The sequence below is a fragment of the Colias eurytheme genome, chromosome 13 (genome assembly GCF_061535395.1).
Source record: "Colias eurytheme isolate Ceu_HAF_F1 chromosome 13, ilColEury1 Martin Lab GWU primary, whole genome shotgun sequence".
Classification (NCBI taxonomy): Eukaryota; Metazoa; Arthropoda; class Insecta; order Lepidoptera; family Pieridae; genus Colias; species Colias eurytheme.
This window is the reverse complement of record NC_142992.1, coordinates 10,527,824-10,548,623: the sequence shown is the minus strand read 5'-3', so window position 1 is coordinate 10,548,623 and position 20,800 is coordinate 10,527,824. Positions and strand designations below refer to the sequence as shown.

At 44.6% G+C, this 20,800-nt stretch overlaps 1 pseudogene across 1 annotated transcript in view; it reads right to left on the bottom strand.

Moving 5' to 3' along the window:
- LOC149903670 (uncharacterized) overlaps window positions 1–20,800 on the bottom strand; it is a 51,906-nt pseudogene that overhangs the window by 12,829 nt on the left and 18,277 nt on the right. The window contains exons 2-7 of the transcript XR_016457408.1: window positions 4,973–5,120; window positions 4,351–4,475; window positions 3,856–4,028; window positions 2,914–3,047; window positions 753–952; window positions 269–457 (exon numbers count right to left, since the gene is read on the bottom strand). The product of XR_016457408.1 is annotated as an uncharacterized LOC149903670 (transcript). The remainder of the gene's footprint in view (window positions 1–268; window positions 458–752; window positions 953–2,913; window positions 3,048–3,855; window positions 4,029–4,350; window positions 4,476–4,972; window positions 5,121–20,800) is intronic.

Below are 20,800 nucleotides of genomic sequence, written 5' to 3'. Positions count from 1 at the left end.
CATATGTATCAAAAGTTATTTTCAACTTCAAAACCATAATCTGAAAACTCATATTTTCATAACTTTTACCTTGTGCATAAAATATTTTTACTTGTATTATTATTTTCCAAACTTCAATGACATTACACATACTGTACAAACCGCTACAACTACAATCTAAATACATTTCTTTACCTGAAAGTCTACTTTTCTCCTATCCACAAGAAAACTTATGTTAACGTAAATTGACCATAATATGACCCATATTTTATAGTCCATACGACCATACCTCAAAATGCCCTTCCCTCATCTTATCCACCAGCACGTTCAAGGCCCCAGCAATCCTCGCCACGTTGGAGAGATCAGAACAATGAGCATCTAGGGCTGCCTCTAGTGCGGGGTGCCAGAGCTGCCAGGTGGAGGAGCGTTCTGCACACACCATGGAAGATGGTGGTGCTATTGCCACTGCGTAGTAGCCCTGTAGCAGGTTTAAAGGTTAAATGGGTAAGAATCAGGAGTAGAAAATAATAGATAAGAAATTTTCTTTCTAATTATGATAATATGTAAAATATTTCTAATATGACAATTCATAAATTAAATCTTTCATGATTTCTTCATCAGAATCTTATTATACTATAGCATTTTGAGCAAAAGACTATCTACCCTTTTCGAATGCGATGTGAAACTTGTTATTTGTGATTATAACAACTTTAACTTCGCATTCGAAAAGGGTCAATAGTTCCAGACCTTCTATTAACAAACGAAAAACTCACCCCTTGTCCACAGCTATAATGCAGCAACGCCAAGGGATGTGTGATCGGCACCTTAGTAGTATACGCGTCTGGGCTGCAACCTCGCACCCTTGCTCCAAGCAATAGTTTAGCACTATCACCCCCCACTCCCACACGCACTACCACCCACGCTGACCCCTCTACTATGGCTAGTCGATGTTCTGGGATGGTTTGGTGGGATGCTAAAAGTGGTAAGAAATATATTTCTAAGTGGATAACCGGGTTAAGGAACTTTAGAAGATATAAAGCTGGTCAAAGCAGCAGTTTAACGCTCTCTAAGCGCTATAACTAAGCAATGTTTCGTCATATTTTAGTGGAAAGCCGGTAAAATGGGAAACCACGATAAGGAATTGAAATTAAAAAGATATGGATTATAGTAAAAGACTTAGAGATAATGTCTATGAAATAAAAAACTAATTAAAAAAACATAATATATTAAAGCAATTCGCAACTTAAATACTGATAGTTTTGTTTTAAAGTATCTTAGTTTTATTTACAACATGTTTTAGTAGGTGAACCTTATTTAGATTTATAGTTGAATTAATAAAATAAACATTTTCGGATCAGTGATTAATTTACCTAATCTCTAAAATGTGGCGATACAAATTCGTTTCAATGAAGACTAGTGGAATACATTTCAACGTGAATTAGAAAAGGTTTCGTTAAATTAGGTGTCGCATCTATACTGATATTATAAAGCTGAAGAGTTTGTTTGAACGCGCTAATCTCAGGAAATACTGGTCCGATTTAAAAAATTATTTCGGTGTTAGATAGCCCATTCATCGAGGAAGGCTATAGGCTATATATCATCACGCTAAGACCAACAGGAGCTGAGCACTGCGGGTAAAACCACGGAGCATAGCTAGTTAAAAATATTTAAATAAATCTAATCAAGAATTTATTTGATTAAAATATTTTTTCATCAAAAAATCTCTTAATTATTCAGTAACTTAACTCTTTCGCTTTTTAATTTCAATTAAACCATTAAAATACTTAAAATAAAACTTATGCAACTCAGCATTGCAAAATCAGTTAGCCATGACAGTTTCTACAAACTCATAACTAACTCAGACACGAGTGAGTGTCAACTTGTAAGTTAACTAATTAGTTGGTTGGGATTAATTACTAGTTGTGGACCGTGACTTCGCTTTATACAGGAGGTTCAAAATGTTTTTAATTAAGTAATGAAATGAAATGAAAGGAAATTTTTAATTGTCTTGTGGTTACAAAGGAAGTACTACTATTATAAATTCGAATGTTTGGATGATTTCCTTCATGAGCTTAGTACTGTGGATTGAACTGGGTAAAACTTAGATCAGTGATAGATGAAAATCACACATGTAATTCTTAGTCATTTTCGTACATGTTAAAAAAACATAGTCATTATAATGGAAAAATATATTTTTCCGAATTCTATCAACAAAAAAATTAAACTGAAAATATTTCCAGCACTGTTCAAAACATTCATAACACATTTTGATGATTCTAATGATGCACATAGTATTTATGTTAATAAATGTGAATTATTGACGACGACAACTATGATTTTACATAAGCTAACAAAATTTTGGCCATATGTACTTTAAACACACTGCCAACTTTGACGCACTTAAAATCGGCTATATAGTAGGTACTTCGAAACACCCTGTATAAAATGTGGCGTGACGCGATCAATACCCACTTTCAGCTGATATAATCCATTAAAACTTAGCGAAGTTCGATACACATCACGCCCGAAGCTTACTAACTTACAAATTGCAAGTCTAAAATATTTGATGCGTTCCGTTAAATTTTCGTTAAGAATTATTTCTTCTATCACGTCTTATATTTAAAAAATAGTATAATTTTAGGTGAAATACGGTTAAAGATATATTTATTAAATCCAACTGAAACTACGAGTCTCTACGGAGTTAGAAAGAGTAGAATTAATTCCAATGCCTTAATAAATTCGTCGGTAGCCTTATCAAAATCCTAAATCATAACAAATACTTTCTTTTACTAACACTAGAATAAGTACTAGATACTAATATGGGCCTGCCTGATATAAATAAATAATTAAACATCGAACTGTTTAAAATAATTCAGACAAAAAAGAAATTTATGCAATTAAGAGAATAAACACAAATATAAATACCACACTCACCCCGCTCCACATAACAGTAAGAGTATGGTGCGGCGTGCGCATGTGCCCTTGCGCTCAACACGCGTAACGCGCCACCACCGCGTGCCCGCGCACAACGCGCTACCAATTGCACCCAGCGCTCTACTACCTTGTCTCTATGTAGAGAAAATAAATTAAAGCTCTACGTAGTTATACACCAAGAAGCTTATATCTAATACACTGGAGATTGCACTACGACCATTAACTTGTAACAAGAAAATATGACGTTGAATGACGCCTGTATGTTTTTTTATCCCTTTCACACCTAACTTGGCAAGTGGGTGTGAAAGGGGTAAAAAAACATACAGGCGTCATTCAACGTCATATTTTCTTGTTACAAGTTAATGGTCATAGTGCAATCTCTAATGTATTAGTTACAAGCTTCTTGTTATACACTTTATAGTTGTAGAGCAAAATTATAAGCTTGACTATATGTTAGGCTGCTCTACGTACACAGTTTATAGATGAAGAGGAAAATTATAATCTCCACAATATAGAGCTCTAGATGTAGAGTAAAATTATAATGCTCTACATAATATAGCTCTAGATGTAGAGAAAATTATAAAGCTGTACATTATTTACTCTACATGTAGAGTAGAATTATAACGCTCTAGATTATATAAATCTGGATGTAAAGATTCACACAAATTCTGTTTATACAATCGAATCGAACATTACTATTAATTTTCACGTTATCATAACATGGAAGAGAATCTATCATCTCTAGGTATTCACTATTCTACCAATTTAGGCATCTCAAATGGTCATCTTCCCCTTACTTACCGATACAAATAAATAATTGTATAGCTGGTGTTGTAGAACTTATTGGGAACTAGTAGGGATACTATGGTCACTAGGTATTCTAACCATTTATACAATCAAGAGAATTTAGGCAACTGAAATGGTGATCTACTCCATACTAACCGACACAAATACCCAGCAGGCGTGAGGAACTCAGCCCAGGTCTCCGCCTGCCGCCCTGCCAGTCGCACCTTGCCGAACCCCACGGGACCTTCCTGGAGACGACCCTCGTCATCCACGTTCAGTATTGGCAGGGAATCTATAGTTACCAGATATTCTAGGGATTTGGAACGCATCTGAAATTGATGATGAGAATAACGTTATATAATTTTACAAATAATGAACATCTGCGATTGCAAGTATCTCTGCCTTATTTTCTTTGTCTTTACAAAGTTTAGGCGTGATTTAGGTGACATAACACTGCTTGAAAACAGCAAAGAATTATTACCATACCATGTCTATGTACACGAGAATGAACTCATCTTCTGATAAATTACATTATAAATTATATTCTTCTCTGTAGAATTTCATCATATATTTAGCAATTAGTATTCGTAACTGTTTTATTCTTATACAAAAGGAAAAATATAAAAAAGACTCATTATAACTATAACATACCCGTTTCCCCCTATGCAGTGCTATAAGATGACTACATCTGAACCGCGGGTCGCGCTGTCCTGCACCATCCACTATCCTCTGAACTAGCGCTTCCACCATCATCTCGGTTTCTACTGACATGCGACCTGACGAAGAAGTGCAAAAATATTGTCAGTCAGTATTTAAAATTAATTCTGTTTGGCCACTAATGCAAAAAGTGAAACACTGCAGATAAATAGTCATAGAATAGTAACATACTGTTGTTTTGTATTATCTCGTTGTTAAGTTATAATATGTATAAATATTATTTTAACTTATATTACGAGGACTTTCAACTTATCCCTCGTTTCAAAGTGATAGCTTTTTAGATAGGATAAGTGAGTTCTACAAACACCCCAAAGTGACACCCCAAAGAGAAACGATATTTCATACTAAAATCGTTATAACAATTCTTAAAATATAAGTGAATAGACTACAAAATATGTACATCTCTTTCGCAAAAAAAAAACACGGCAATTTTGCTCATAGGTAAATTTCGAATTATACCAGCATTGAATATTTTTATTATAAGTAGTTACTTACTACATACTACATAATATATTTACTAAAATGTATGCAGTATGATAACCTGTTATATTATTACCTTTCTGATCCTCTTCATACAGTGTATCGACATAGGAATTCAAAGATCTCAACTGATGACTGGTGAAGCGAAGCCCTGACGCCGGCAACCGCAGGTCCCCTCCGGGGGTGTCGCTCACGGCTGATGTGTTGGAGCCCATTGCTATTGCCTAGATATTATTAAGTTTTTGAAACTTTAGAGTTGAGAATGCTTATAGTCTTAATATTATAATTACCGACTTTAAAGAAGGAGCACGTTTCATACTGTATATTTTTAGCATGAGCTGTTATATTTAAGATAATTAAAAAAATATTGTTCAGAAAAATAGAGGCATCAAAAGCTTTTGCAACGGCTGAGCCCAATTTCTAATTAAATTCTGTTAAGGCATGAATGGTTAAAAAATGTCCTTCTAATATTATACACGTGAAAGTTTGTAAGAATGTACATGTTATTTATTCTTTCGCGCAAAAACAGTTGATCGATTTGTATGAGGGAGCGAGATAGAGCTTTTTACAAATATAAATAAATTTGACACGAAGGTACATTCCTTTTTACAGTTATTATTATAATATATAAAGCTACACTACCACTGACTGACTCACTGACATCGGGTTTCTCGGAAACTACGGGGAAAGTTGGGGGGATTTCGACGTGGACGTGTAGAGGTGCTCCCAGTGACCACCGGAAAAATATTGACATCTCCAACACCCTGGACAAGAGAGTGGACCCCTGGAGGTGCGCAAAAACGGTGGTACCTGGAGGGGGGGTGTCTGAACAAAAAATGCTCGGAACTGGTGGCGATTACCAGGGGTGGTGGAAAAATGGCGATTTTCGCGAAAACAAGATGGCCGCCGTACTTTGCCAAAATCGCCGTTTATGAATCCTTACGTCTCAAATTTGGCACACGTGCTCTGTTCGAGCCGGCGAATCGATCTGTGCCCCGTTCGAGTGGCTCCGGGCCCCCGTTTCCAACTTCCATACAACGTAAAATCCAACGGCCCGCGGAAACGGTGCGAGTTGAGTGGGGGGTCCCGGAACTAAAAATGATCACCACCCTGGGACGCTACCAGGGAGCCATAGTGGGTCGCTCGATTTTGGAATTTTTCCATTTTTGGCGCAAACATAAAAACGTAAATTTAGACGAGGTGGCGCAACGGAGAAATACACCAATGATGCATTCGTACTCGCCCAGCTCCCAGGATATCCAGAAAAATACGAAATCTTAAACTTTCCCTCATCTCTCGAAGACGGTCAACGGCCCGCGCAAACGGTAGCAGCTACATCTGGGGTGCTCGAACTAAACTTGTAGTAGACCTCGAGCAATTACCACAGATAGTGAAAAAAATTCAAAATGGCGGAAAAAATGGCCGCCGCCATACAAATGCTAAAACGGCCATCGCTGGTCCGATCGCGCTGAAACTTGGCACAGGGGCTTTAATCGAGCCGCACATTACGTTGGCATACTCATCATCGAGTTTCCATCGCTGGTTTCCGAGTTTCATACAACGCGAAATTCGACGGCTCTCCGAAACGGCGCCAGATAGGTGGGGGGTGTAGAACTAAAAAATGATCAGGAAGATGGGGCGCTACCAGGGCAATGGAGAAATTTCAAATTGGACGCAATTTTTTTTTTTAAAATGGCCAATTTTTCAAAGCAAGATGGTGGCGCCGGTTACTTTACGATCGGTCTGAAAATTGACTTCTATGCTCTAATCGGCCAGATTTACAAAACTACATACTCAGAATTTCTTTCCGACCCCCGGTTTCCATTTTCCATACATCACGAAATTCAATGGTTCTCTGAATCGGTGACAGGTAGGTCGGGGTCGCCGAAGTAAAAAATACTTCAAAACTTGGTCCGCTTCCAGGCATATAATTTTTTTTGTTTAAAAGCGAAATTTTTTTTTTCGAAAATTTTGTATGGAAATTTTCATAGTAGGAAGGGTAATTGAATAGCAACGGCAAAAGACGGCGCCGCGGGCTGCTTGCTGCCCGCGCACCGCGCAACCTCGAAGGTCGACAGCCTCCCGGAGTAGAAAATATTTATTAACTTTTGAACTACCGCACGAGCCAAGCGAGCGAAGCGAGCGAATCACGGCAGCGGCTGGCGTAAATATTCAAACAGGTAGCGAGGAGCGAAGCGACGAGCGATTTAGGTTAACTTTTGAACTTCCGCACTAGCCAAGCGAGCGAAGCGAGCAAGTCACGTCAGCGGCCTGCGTAAATATTCAAAGAAGTAGCGAGGAGCGAAGCGACGAGCGAGTTAGGTTACTTTTGAACTACCGCACTAGCCAAGCGAGTGAAGCGAGCAAGTCACGTCAGCGGCCGGCGTAAATATTCAAAGAAGTAGCGAGGAGCGAAGCGACGAGCCAGTTAGGTTAATTTTTGAACTACCGCACTAGCCAAGCGAGCGAAGCGAGCAAGTCACGTCAGCGGCCGGCGTAAATACTCAAAGAAGTAGCGAGGAGCGAAGCGACGAGCGAGTTAGGTTACTTTTGAACTACCGCACTAGCCAAGCGAGTGAAGCGAGCAAGTCACGTCAGCGGCCGGCGTAAATATTCAAAGAAGTAGCGAGGAGCGAAGCGACGAGCCAGTTAGGTTAATTTTTGAACTACCGCACTAGCCAAGCGAGCGAAGCGAGCAAGTCACGTCAGCGGCCGGCGTAAATACTCAAAGAAGTAGCGAGGAGCGAAGCGACGAGCGAGTTAGGTTACTTTTGAACTACCGCACTAGCCAAGCGAGCGAAGCGAGCAAGTCACGTCAGCGGCCGGCGTAAATATTCAAATAGGTAGCGAGGAGCGAAGCGACGAGCGTGTTAAGTAAACTCTTGAACAGTTTATTATGAAAAGTCACTGCCCGCTATCGATTAGACACCTCAAATTCGGGGATCACATTTCAAGAATTTAACCAATATTTGAATAAGTAATTTATAAACAGTTTCGACTGACTGTAGAATCGCTGTTAGCAGATGTAACAAATGGACAGGAAATTCAAATGCATTTTCAAATGACTGAAGATTTCTGCCCTGGGATGAGCCGCGAGCTGCTTGCAGCTCGCGCACCACGCACCCTCAAAGGTAGACAGCCCCCCGGAATAGAAAATATTTGAATGGGAAATTTATAAGCACTTGCGATTGACTGTGGAATCGCTGTTAGCAGATATTAACAAATTGACGGGGAATTTTTATGCATTTTCAAATGACTGAAGATTTCTGCCCTGGGATGAGCCGCGAGCTGCTTGCAGCTCGCGCACCACGCACCCTCAAAGGTAGACAGCCCCCCGGAATAGAAAATATTTGAATGGGAAATTTATAAGCACTTGCGATTGACTGTGGAATCGCTGTTAGCAGATATTAACAAATTGACGGGGAATTTTTATGCATTTTCAACTGACTGAAGATTTCTGCCCTGGGATGCTTCGCGGGCTGCTTGCAGCCCGCGCACCACGCACCCTCGAAGGTGGGCAGCCTCCCGAAGTGGAAAATACTTGAACGGAGAATTTATAAGCATTACCGACTGACTGTAGAATCGCTGTTAGCAGATGTAACAAATGGACAGGAAATTCGAATGCATTTTCAAATGACTGCCCTATTGCTTCAACCCAGAGGCAAAAGAGGCTCGCGGGCTGCTTGCAGCCCGCGCACCACGCACCCTTGAAGGTCGACAGCATTTCAAAATATAAAATATTTGAATTGGGAATTTATAAGCACTTCCGATTGACTGTGGAATCGCAGTTAGCAGAAAATTATAAATGGACTTGGAATTCTAACACATATTCTAATGACTGCCCTATTGCTTCAACCCAGGGGCAAAAGGGGCTCGCGGGCTGCTTGCAGCCCGCGCACAACGCACCAGCTAGTTATAATATATAAAGCTACACTACCACTGACTGACTCACTGACATCGGGTTTCTCGGAAACTACGGGGAAAGTTGGGGGGATTTCGACGTGGACGTGTAGAGGTGCTCCCAGTGACCACCGGAAAAATATTGACATCTCCAACACCCTGGACAAGAGAGTGGACCCCTGGAGGTGCGCAAAAACGGTGGTACCTGGAGGGGGGGTGTCTGAACAAAAAATGCTCGGAACTGGTGGCGATTACCAGGGGTGGTGGAAAAATGGGGATTTTCGCGAAAACAAGATGGCCGCCGTACTTTGCCAAAATCGCCGTTTATGAATCCTTACGTCTCAAATTTGGCACACGTGCTCTGTTCGAGCCGGCGAATCGATCGGTGCCCCGTTCGAGTGGCTCCGGGCCCCCGTTTCCGACTTTCATACATTGGAAAATTCAACGGCCCGCGGAAACGGTGTGAGTTGGGTGGGGGGTCCCGGAACTAAAAATGATCACCACCCTGGGACGCTACCAGGGAGCCATAGTGCGTCGCTCGATTTTGGAATTTTTCCATTTTTGGCGCAAACATAAAAACGTAAATTTAGACGAGGTGGCGCAACGGAGAAACACACCAATGATGCATTCATACTCGCCCAGCTCCCAGGATATCCAGAAAAATCCGATATCTTGAACTTTCTCACAGCCCGCGGAGACGGTCAACGGCCCGCGCAAACGGTAGCAGCTACATCTGGGGTGCTCAAACTAAATGTGTAGTAGACCTCGAGCAATTACCACAGATAGTGAAAAAAATTCAAAATGGCGGAAAAAATGGCCGCCGCCATACAAATGCTAAAACGGCCATCGCTGGTCCGATCGCGCTGAAACTTGGCACAGGGGCTTTAATCGAGCCTCACATTACGTTGGAATACTCACCATCGAGTTTCCATCGCTGGTTTCCGAGTTTCATACAACGCGAAATTCGACGGCTCTCCGAAACGGCGCCAGATAGGTGGGGGGTGTAGAACTAAAAAATGATCAGGAAAATGGGGCGCTACCAGGGCAATGGAGAAATTTCAAATTGGACGCAATTTTTTTTTCAAAAATGGCCAATTTTTCAAAGCAAGATGGTGGCGCCTGTTACTTTACGATCGGTCTGAAAATTGATTTCTGTGCTCTAATCGGTCAGATTTACAAAACTGCATACTCAGAATTTCTCTCTGACCCTCGGTTTCCATTTTCCATACATCACGAAATTCAACGGCTCTCTGAACCGGTGGCAGGTAGGTCGAGGTCGCCGAAGTAAAAAATGCTTCAAAACCTGGTCCGCTTCCAGGCATATAAAAATTTTTGGTAAAAAGCGAATTTTCTTTTTTCGAAAATTTTGTATGGAAATTTCCATAGTAGGAAGGAATATAGCAACGGAAAAACGGGCTGCTTGCTGCCCGCGCACCGCGCAACCTCGAAGGTCGACAGGCTCCCGGAGTAGAAAATATTTATTAACTTTTGAACTACCGCACGAGCCAAGCGAGCGAAGCGAGCGAATCACGGCAGCGGCTGGCGTAAATATTCAAATAGGTAGCGAGGAGCGAAGCGACGAGCGAGTCAGGTTAACTTTGGAACTACCGCACTAGCCAAGCGAGCGAAGCGAGCAAGTCACGTCAGCGGCCTGCGTAAATATTCAAAGAAGTAGCGAGGAGCGAAGCGACGAGCCAGTTAGGTTAACTTTTGAACTACCGCACTAGCCAAGCGAGCGAAGCGAGCAAGTCACGTCAGCGGCCGGCGTAAATATTCAAAGAAGTAGCGAGGAGCGAAGCGACGAGCCAGTTAGGTTAACTTTTGAACTACCGCACTAGCCAAGCGAGCGAAGCGAGCAAGTCACGTCAGCGGCCGGCGTAAATATTCAAAGAAGTAGCGAGGAGCGAAGCGACGAGCGAGTTAGGTTAACTTTTGAACTACCGCACTAGCCAAGCGAGCGAAGCGAGCAAGTCACGACAGCGGCCTACGTAAATATTCAAAGAAGTAGCGAGGAGCGAAGCGACGAGCGAGTTAGGTTACTTTTGAACTAACGCACTAGCCAAGCGAGCGAAGCGAGCAAGTCACGTCAGCGGCCGGCGGAAATATTCAAATAGGTAGCGAGGAGCGAAGCGACGAGCGTGTTAAGTACACTCTTTAACAGTTTATTATGAAAAGTCACTGCCCGCTATCGATTAGACACCTCAAAATGATGAAATTCGGGGATCACGTTTCAAGATTTTAACCAATATTTGAATAAGTAATTTATAAACAGTTTCGACTGACTGTAGAATCGCTGTTAGCAGATGTAAAAAATGGACAGGAAATTCAAATGCATTTTCAAATGACTGAAGATTTCTGCCCTGGGATGAGCCGCGAGCTGCTTGCAGCTCGCGCACCACGCACCCTCGAAGGTATACAGCCCCCCGGAATAGAAAATATTTAAATGGGAAATTTATAAGCACTTCCGATTGACTGTGGAATCGCTGTTAGCAGATCTTAACAAATTGACGGGGAATTTTTATGCATTTTCAACTGACTGAAGATTTCTGCCCTGGGAAGCTTCGCGGGCTGCTTGCAGCCCGCGCACCACGCACCCTCGAAGGTGGGCAGCCTCCTGAAGTGGAAAATACTTGAATGGAGAATTTATAAGCATTACCGACTGACTGTAGAATCGCTGTTAGCAGATACGTAACAAATGGATAGGAAATTCGAATGCATTTTCAAATGACTGCCCTATTGCTTCAACCCAGAGGCAAAAGAGGCTCGCGGGCTGCTTGCAGCCCAAGCACCGCGCACCCTCGAAGGTCGACAGCATTTCAAAATAGAAAATATTTGAATTGGGAATTTATAAGCACTTCCGATTGACTGTGGAATCGCTGTTGGCAAATAATAACAAATTGACGGGGGATTTTGATGCATTTTCAAATGACTGCCCTATTGCTTCAACCCAGGGGCAAAAGGGGCTCGCGGGCTGCTTGCAGCCCGCGCACAACGCACCAGCTAGTTATAATATATAAAGCTACACTACCACTGACTGACTCACTGACATCGGGTTTCTCGGAAACTACGGGGAAAGTTGGGGGGATTTCGACGTGGACGTGTAGAGGTGCTCCCAGTGACCACCGGAAAAATATTGACATCTCCAACACCCTGGACAAGAGAGTGGACCCCTGGAGGTGCGCAAAAACGGTGGTACCTGGAGGGGGGGTGTCTGAACAAAAAATGCTCGGAACTGGTGGCGATTACCAGGGGTGGTGGAAAAATGGCGATTTTCGCGAAAACAAGATGGCCGCCGTACTTTGCCAAAATCGCCGTTTATGAATCCTTACGTCTCAAATTTGGCACACGTGCTCTGTTCGAGCCGGCGAATCGATCTGTGCCCCGTTCGAGTGGCTCCGGGCCCCCGTTTCCAACTTCCATACAACGTAAAATCCAACGGCCCGCGGAAACGGTGCGAGTTGAGTGGGGGGTCCCGGAACTAAAAATGATCACCACCCTGGGACGCTACCAGGGAGCCATAGTGGGTCGCTCGATTTTGGAATTTTTCCATTTTTGGCGCAAACATAAAAACGTAAATTTAGACGAGGTGGCGCAACGGAGAAATACACCAATGATGCATTCGTACTCGCCCAGCTCCCAGGATATCCAGAAAAATACGAAATCTTAAACTTTCCCTCATCTCTCGAAGACGGTCAACGGCCCGCGCAAACGGTAGCAGCTACATCTGGGGTGCTCGAACTAAACTTGTAGTAGACCTCGAGCAATTACCACAGATAGTGAAAAAAATTCAAAATGGCGGAAAAAATGGCCGCCGCCATACAAATGCTAAAACGGCCATCGCTGGTCCGATCGCGCTGAAACTTGGCACAGGGGCTTTAATCGAGCCGCACATTACGTTGGCATACTCATCATCGAGTTTCCATCGCTGGTTTCCGAGTTTCATACAACGCGAAATTCGACGGCTCTCCGAAACGGCGCCAGATAGGTGGGGGGTGTAGAACTAAAAAATGATCAGGAAGATGGGGCGCTACCAGGGCAATGGAGAAATTTCAAATTGGACGCAATTTTTTTTTTTAAAATGGCCAATTTTTCAAAGCAAGATGGTGGCGCCGGTTACTTTACGATCGGTCTGAAAATTGACTTCTATGCTCTAATCGGCCAGATTTACAAAACTACATACTCAGAATTTCTTTCCGACCCCCGGTTTCCATTTTCCATACATCACGAAATTCAATGGTTCTCTGAATCGGTGACAGGTAGGTCGGGGTCGCCGAAGTAAAAAATACTTCAAAACTTGGTCCGCTTCCAGGCATATAATTTTTTTTGTTTAAAAGCGAAATTTTTTTTTTCGAAAATTTTGTATGGAAATTTTCATAGTAGGAAGGGTAATTGAATAGCAACGGCAAAAGACGGCGCCGCGGGCTGCTTGCTGCCCGCGCACCGCGCAACCTCGAAGGTCGACAGCCTCCCGGAGTAGAAAATATTTATTAACTTTTGAACTACCGCACGAGCCAAGCGAGCGAAGCGAGCGAATCACGGCAGCGGCTGGCGTAAATATTCAAACAGGTAGCGAGGAGCGAAGCGACGAGCGATTTAGGTTAACTTTTGAACTTCCGCACTAGCCAAGCGAGCGAAGCGAGCAAGTCACGTCAGCGGCCTGCGTAAATATTCAAAGAAGTAGCGAGGAGCGAAGCGACGAGCGAGTTAGGTTACTTTTGAACTACCGCACTAGCCAAGCGAGTGAAGCGAGCAAGTCACGTCAGCGGCCGGCGTAAATATTCAAAGAAGTAGCGAGGAGCGAAGCGACGAGCCAGTTAGGTTAATTTTTGAACTACCGCACTAGCCAAGCGAGCGAAGCGAGCAAGTCACGTCAGCGGCCGGCGTAAATACTCAAAGAAGTAGCGAGGAGCGAAGCGACGAGCGAGTTAGGTTACTTTTGAACTACCGCACTAGCCAAGCGAGTGAAGCGAGCAAGTCACGTCAGCGGCCGGCGTAAATATTCAAAGAAGTAGCGAGGAGCGAAGCGACGAGCCAGTTAGGTTAATTTTTGAACTACCGCACTAGCCAAGCGAGCGAAGCGAGCAAGTCACGTCAGCGGCCGGCGTAAATACTCAAAGAAGTAGCGAGGAGCGAAGCGACGAGCGAGTTAGGTTACTTTTGAACTACCGCACTAGCCAAGCGAGCGAAGCGAGCAAGTCACGTCAGCGGCCGGCGTAAATATTCAAATAGGTAGCGAGGAGCGAAGCGACGAGCGTGTTAAGTAAACTCTTGAACAGTTTATTATGAAAAGTCACTGCCCGCTATCGATTAGACACCTCAAATTCGGGGATCACATTTCAAGAATTTAACCAATATTTGAATAAGTAATTTATAAACAGTTTCGACTGACTGTAGAATCGCTGTTAGCAGATGTAACAAATGGACAGGAAATTCAAATGCATTTTCAAATGACTGAAGATTTCTGCCCTGGGATGAGCCGCGAGCTGCTTGCAGCTCGCGCACCACGCACCCTCAAAGGTAGACAGCCCCCCGGAATAGAAAATATTTGAATGGGAAATTTATAAGCACTTGCGATTGACTGTGGAATCGCTGTTAGCAGATATTAACAAATTGACGGGGAATTTTTATGCATTTTCAAATGACTGAAGATTTCTGCCCTGGGATGAGCCGCGAGCTGCTTGCAGCTCGCGCACCACGCACCCTCAAAGGTAGACAGCCCCCCGGAATAGAAAATATTTGAATGGGAAATTTATAAGCACTTGCGATTGACTGTGGAATCGCTGTTAGCAGATATTAACAAATTGACGGGGAATTTTTATGCATTTTCAACTGACTGAAGATTTCTGCCCTGGGATGCTTCGCGGGCTGCTTGCAGCCCGCGCACCACGCACCCTCGAAGGTGGGCAGCCTCCCGAAGTGGAAAATACTTGAACGGAGAATTTATAAGCATTACCGACTGACTGTAGAATCGCTGTTAGCAGATGTAACAAATGGACAGGAAATTCGAATGCATTTTCAAATGACTGCCCTATTGCTTCAACCCAGAGGCAAAAGAGGCTCGCGGGCTGCTTGCAGCCCGCGCACCACGCACCCTTGAAGGTCGACAGCATTTCAAAATATAAAATATTTGAATTGGGAATTTATAAGCACTTCCGATTGACTGTGGAATCGCAGTTAGCAGAAAATTATAAATGGACTTGGAATTCTAACACATATTCTAATGACTGCCCTATTGCTTCAACCCAGGGGCAAAAGGGGCTCGCGGGCTGCTTGCAGCCCGCGCACAACGCACCAGCTAGTTATAATATATAAAGCTACACTACCACTGACTCACTCACTGACATCGCTTTTCTCGGAAACTACGCGGAAAGTGGGGGGGATAACGACGTGAACGTGTAGAGGTTCGCCGAGCGACCAGAGGAAAAATATAGCGATCTCGATCATCTTCGAAAACCGAGTGGACCCCTGGAGGTGCGCAGAAACGGTGACACCTGGAGGGGGGGTGTCTGAACAAAAAATGCTCAGAACTGGTGGCGATTACCAGGGGGGGTGGAAAAATGGGGATTTTCGCGAAAACAAGATGGCCGCCGTACTTTGCCAAAATCGCCGTTTATGAATCCTTACGTCTCAAATTTGGCACACGTGCTCTGTTCGAGCCGGCGAATCGATCGGTGCCCCGTTCGAGTGGCTCCGGGCCCCAGTTTCCAACTTTCATACAACGCAAAATCCAACGGCCCGCGGAAACGGTGCGAGTTGGGTTGGGGGTGTCGGAACTAAAAATGATCACCACCCTGGGACGCTACCAGGGAGCCGTAGTGGGTCGCTCGATTTTGGAATTTTTCCATTTTTGGCGCAAACATAAAAACGTAAATTTAGACGAGGTGGCGCAACGGAGAAATACACCAATGATGCATTCGTACTCGCCCAGCTCCCAGGATATCCAGAAAAATACGAAATCTTAAACTTTCCCTCATCTCTCGAAGACGGTCAACGGCCCGCGCAAACGGTAGCAGCTACATCTGGGGTGCTCAAACTAAACTTGTAGTAGACCTCGAGCAATTACCACAGATAGTGAAAAAAATTCAAAATGGCGGAAAAAATGGCCGCCGCCATACAAATGCTAAAATGGCCATCGCTGGTCCGATCGAGCTGAAACTTGGCACAGGGGCTTTAATCGAGCCGCACATTAAGTTGGCATACTCATAATCGAGTTTCCATCGCTGGTTTCCGAGTTTCATACAACGCGAAATTCGACGGCTCTCCGAAACGGCGCCAGATAGGTGGGGGGTGTAGAACTAAAAAATGATCAGAAACATGGGGCGCTACCAGGGCAATGGAGAAATTAAAAATTGGACGCCATTTTTTTTTTCAAAAATGGCCAATTTTTCAAAGCAAGATGGTGGCGCCTGTTACTTTACGATCGGTCTGAAAATTGACTTCTGTGCTCCAATCGGCCAAATATACAAATCTGCATACTCAGAATTTCTCTCCGACCCCCGGTTTCCATTTTCCATACATCACGAAATTCAATGGTTCTCTGAACCGGTGGCAGGTAGGTCAGGGTCGCCGAAGTAAAAAATGCTTCAAAACTTGGTCCACTTCCAGGCACATAAAAATTTTTGGTAAAAAGCGAAATTTTTTTTTTCGAAAATTTTGTATGGAAATTTCCATAGTAGGAAGGGAAATTGAATAGCAACGGCAAAGGACGGCGCCGCGGGCTGCTTGCTGCCCGCACACGGCGCAACCGCGAAGGTCGACAGCCTCCCGGAGTATAAAATATTTATTAACTTTTGAACTACCGCACGAGCCAAGCGAGCGAAGCGAGCGAATCACGGCAGCGGCTGGCGTAAATATTCAAATAGGTAGCGAGGAGCGAAGCGACGAGCGAGTTAGGTTAACTTTTGAACTACCGCACTAGCCAAGCGAGCGAAGCGAGCAAGTCACGTCAGCGGCCGGCGTAAATATTCAAAGAAGTAGCGAGGAGCGAAGCGACGAGCCAGTTAGGTTAACTTTTGAACTACCGCACTAGCCAAGCGAGCGAAGCGAGCAAGTCACGTCAGCGGCCGGCGTAAATATTCAAAGAAGTAGCGAGGAGCGAAGCGACGAGCCAGTTAGGTTAACTTTTGAACTACCGCACTAGCCAAGCGAGCGAAGCGAGCAAGTCACGTCAGCGGCCGGCGTAAATACTCAAAGAAGTAGCGAGGAGCGAAGCGACGAGCGAGTTAGGTTACTTTTGAACTACCGCACTAGCCAAGCGAGCGAAGCGAGCAAGTCACGTCAGCGGCCGGCGTAAATATTCAAATAGGTAGCGAGGAGCGAAGCGACGAGCGTGTTAAGTAAACTCTTTAACAGTTTATTATGAAAAGTCACTGCCCACTATCGATTAGACACCTCAAAATGATGAAATTCGGGGATCACGTTTCAAGAATTTAACCAATATTTGAATAAGTAATTTATAAACAGTTTCGACTGACTGTAGAATCGCTGTTAGCAGATGTAACAAATGGACAGGACATTCAAATGCATTTTCAAATGAGTGAAGATTTCTACCCTGGGATGGGCCGCGAGCTGCTTGCAGCTCGCGCACCACGCACCCTCGAAGGTAGACAGCCCCCCGGAATAGAAAATATTTGAATGGGAAATTTATAAGCACTTCCGATTGACTGTGGAATCGCTGTTAGCATATATTAACAAATTGACGGGGAATTTTTATGCATTTTCAACTGACTGAAGATTTCTGCCCTGGGATGCTTCGCGGGCTGCTTGCAGCCCGCGCACCACGCACCCTCGAAGGTGGGCTGCCTCCCGAAGTGGAAAATACTAGAATGGAGAATTTATAAGCATTACCGACTGACTGTAGAATCGCTGTTAGCAGATGTAACAAATGGACAGGAAATTAGAATGCATTTTCAAATGACTGCCCTATTGCTTCAACCCAGAGGCAAAAGAGGCTCGCGGGCTGCTTGCAGCCCGCGCACCACGCACCCTCGAAGGTCGACAGCATTTCAAAATAGAAAATATTTGAATTGGGAATTTATAAGCACTTCCGATTGACCATGGAATCGCTGTTGGCAAATAATAACAAATTGACGGGGGATTTTGATGCATTTTCAAATGACTGCCCTATTGCTTCAACTCAGGGGCAAAAGGGGCTCGCGGGCTGCTTGCAGCCCGCGCACAACGCACCAGCTAGTTATAATATATAAAGCTACACTACCACTGACTGACTCACTGACATCGGGTTTCTCGGAAACTACGGGGAAAGTTGGGGGGATTTCGACGTGGACGTGTAGAGGTGCTCCCAGTGACCACCGGAAAAATATTGACATCTCCAACACCCTGGACAAGAGAGTGGACCCCTGGAGGTGCGCAAAAACGGTGGTACCTGGAGGGGGGGTGTCTGAACAAAAAATGCTCGGAACTGGTGGCGATTACCAGGGGTGGTGGAAAAATGGGGATTTTCGCGAAAACAAGATGGCCGCCGTACTTTGCCAAAATCGCCGTTTATGAATCCTTACGTCTCAAATTTGGCACACGTGCTCTGTTCGAGCCGGCGAATCGATCGGTGCCCCGTTCGAGTGGCTCCGGGCCCCCGTTTCCGACTTTCATACATTGGAAAATTCAACGGCCCGCGGAAACGGTGTGAGTTGGGTGGGGGGTCCCGGAACTAAAAATGATCACCACCCTGGGACGCTACCAGGGAGCCATAGTGCGTCGCTCGATTTTGGAATTTTTCCATTTTTGGCGCAAACATAAAAACGTAAATTTAGACGAGGTGGCGCAACGGAGAAACACACCAATGATGCATTCATACTCGCCCAGCTCCCAGGATATCCAGAAAAATCCGATATCTTGAACTTTCTCACAGCCCGCGGAGACGGTCAACGGCCCGCGCAAACGGTAGCAGCTACATCTGGGGTGCTCAAACTAAATGTGTAGTAGACCTCGAGCAATTACCACAGATAGTGAAAAAAATTCAAAATGGCGGAAAAAATGGCCGCCGCCATACAAATGCTAAAACGGCCATCGCTGGTCCGATCGCGCTGAAACTTGGCACAGGGGCTTTAATCGAGCCTCACATTACGTTGGAATACTCACCATCGAGTTTCCATCGCTGGTTTCCGAGTTTCATACAACGCGAAATTCGACGGCTCTCCGAAACGGCGCCAGATAGGTGGGGGGTGTAGAACTAAAAAATGATCAGGAAAATGGGGCGCTACCAGGGCAATGGAGAAATTTCAAATTGGACGCAATTTTTTTTTCAAAAATGGCCAATTTTTCAAAGCAAGATGGTGGCGCCTGTTACTTTACGATCGGTCTGAAAATTGATTTCTGTGCTCTAATCGGTCAGATTTACAAAACTGCATACTCAGAATTTCTCTCTGACCCTCGGTTTCCATTTTCCATACATCACGAAATTCAACGGCTCTCTGAACCGGTGGCAGGTAGGTCGAGGTCGCCGAAGTAAAAAATGCTTCAAAACCTGGTCCGCTTCCAGGCATATAAAAATTTTTGGTAAAAAGCGAATTTTCTTTTTTCGAAAATTTTGTATGGAAATTTCCATAGTAGGAAGGAATATAGCAACGGAAAAACGGGCTGCTTGCTGCCCGCGCACCGCGCAACCTCGAAGGTCGACAGGCTCCCGGAGTAGAAAATATTTATTAACTTTTGAACTACCGCACGAGCCAAGCGAGCGAAGCGAGCGAATCACGGCAGCGGCTGGCGTAAATATTCAAATAGGTAGCGAGGAGCGAAGCGACGAGCGAGTCAGGTTAACTTTGGAACTACCGCACTAGCCAAGCGAGCGAAGCGAGCAAGTCACGTCAGCGGCCTGCGTAAATATTCAAAGAAGTAGCGAGGAGCGAAGCGACGAGCCAGTTAGGTTAACTTTTGAACTACCGCACTAGCCAAGCGAGCGAAGCGAGCAAGTCACGTCAGCGGCCGGCGTAAATATTCAAAGAAGTAGCGAGGAGCGAAGCGACGAGCCAGTTAGGTTAACTTTTGAACTACCGCACTAGCCAAGCGAGCGAAGCGAGCAAGTCACGTCAGCGGCCGGCGTAAATATTCAAAGAAGTAGCGAGGAGCGAAGCGACGAGCGAGTTAGGTTAACTTTTGAACTACCGCACTAGCCAAGCGAGCGAAGCGAGCAAGTCACGACAGCGGCCTACGTAAATATTCAAAGAAGTAGCGAGGAGCGAAGCGACGAGCGAGTTAGGTTACTTTTGAACTAACGCACTAGCCAAGCGAGCGAAGCGAGCAAGTCACGTCAGCGGCCGGCGGAAATATTCAAATAGGTAGCGAGGAGCGAAGCGACGAGCGTGTTAAGTACACTCTTTAACAGTTTATTATGAAAAGTCACTGCCCGCTATCGATTAGACACCTCAAAATGATGAAATTCGGGGATCACGTTTCAAGATTTTAACCAATATTTGAATAAGTAATTTATAAACAGTTTCGACTGACTGTAGAATCGCTGTTAGCAGATGTAAAAAATGGACAGGAAATTCAAATGCATTTTCAAATGACTGAAGATTTCTGCCCTGGGATGAGCCGCGAGCTGCTTGCAGCTCGCGCACCACGCACCCTCGAAGGTATACAGCCCCCCGGAATAGAAAATATTTAAATGGGAAATTTATAAGCACTTCCGATTGACTGTGGAATCGCTGTTAGCAGATCTTAACAAATTGACGGGGAATTTTTATGCATTTTCAACTGACTGAAGATTTCTGCCCTGGGAAGCTTCGCGGGCTGCTTGCAGCCCGCGCACCACGCACCCTCGAAGGTGGGCAGCCTCCTGAAGTGGAAAATACTTGAATGGAGAATTTATAAGCATTACCGACTGACTGTAGAATCGCTGTTAGCAGATACGTAACAAATGGATAGGAAATTCGAATGCATTTTCAAATGACTGCCCTATTGCTTCAACCCAGAGGCAAAAGAGGCTCGCGGGCTGCTTGCAGCCCAAGCACCGCGCACCCTCGAAGGTCGACAGCATTTCAAAATA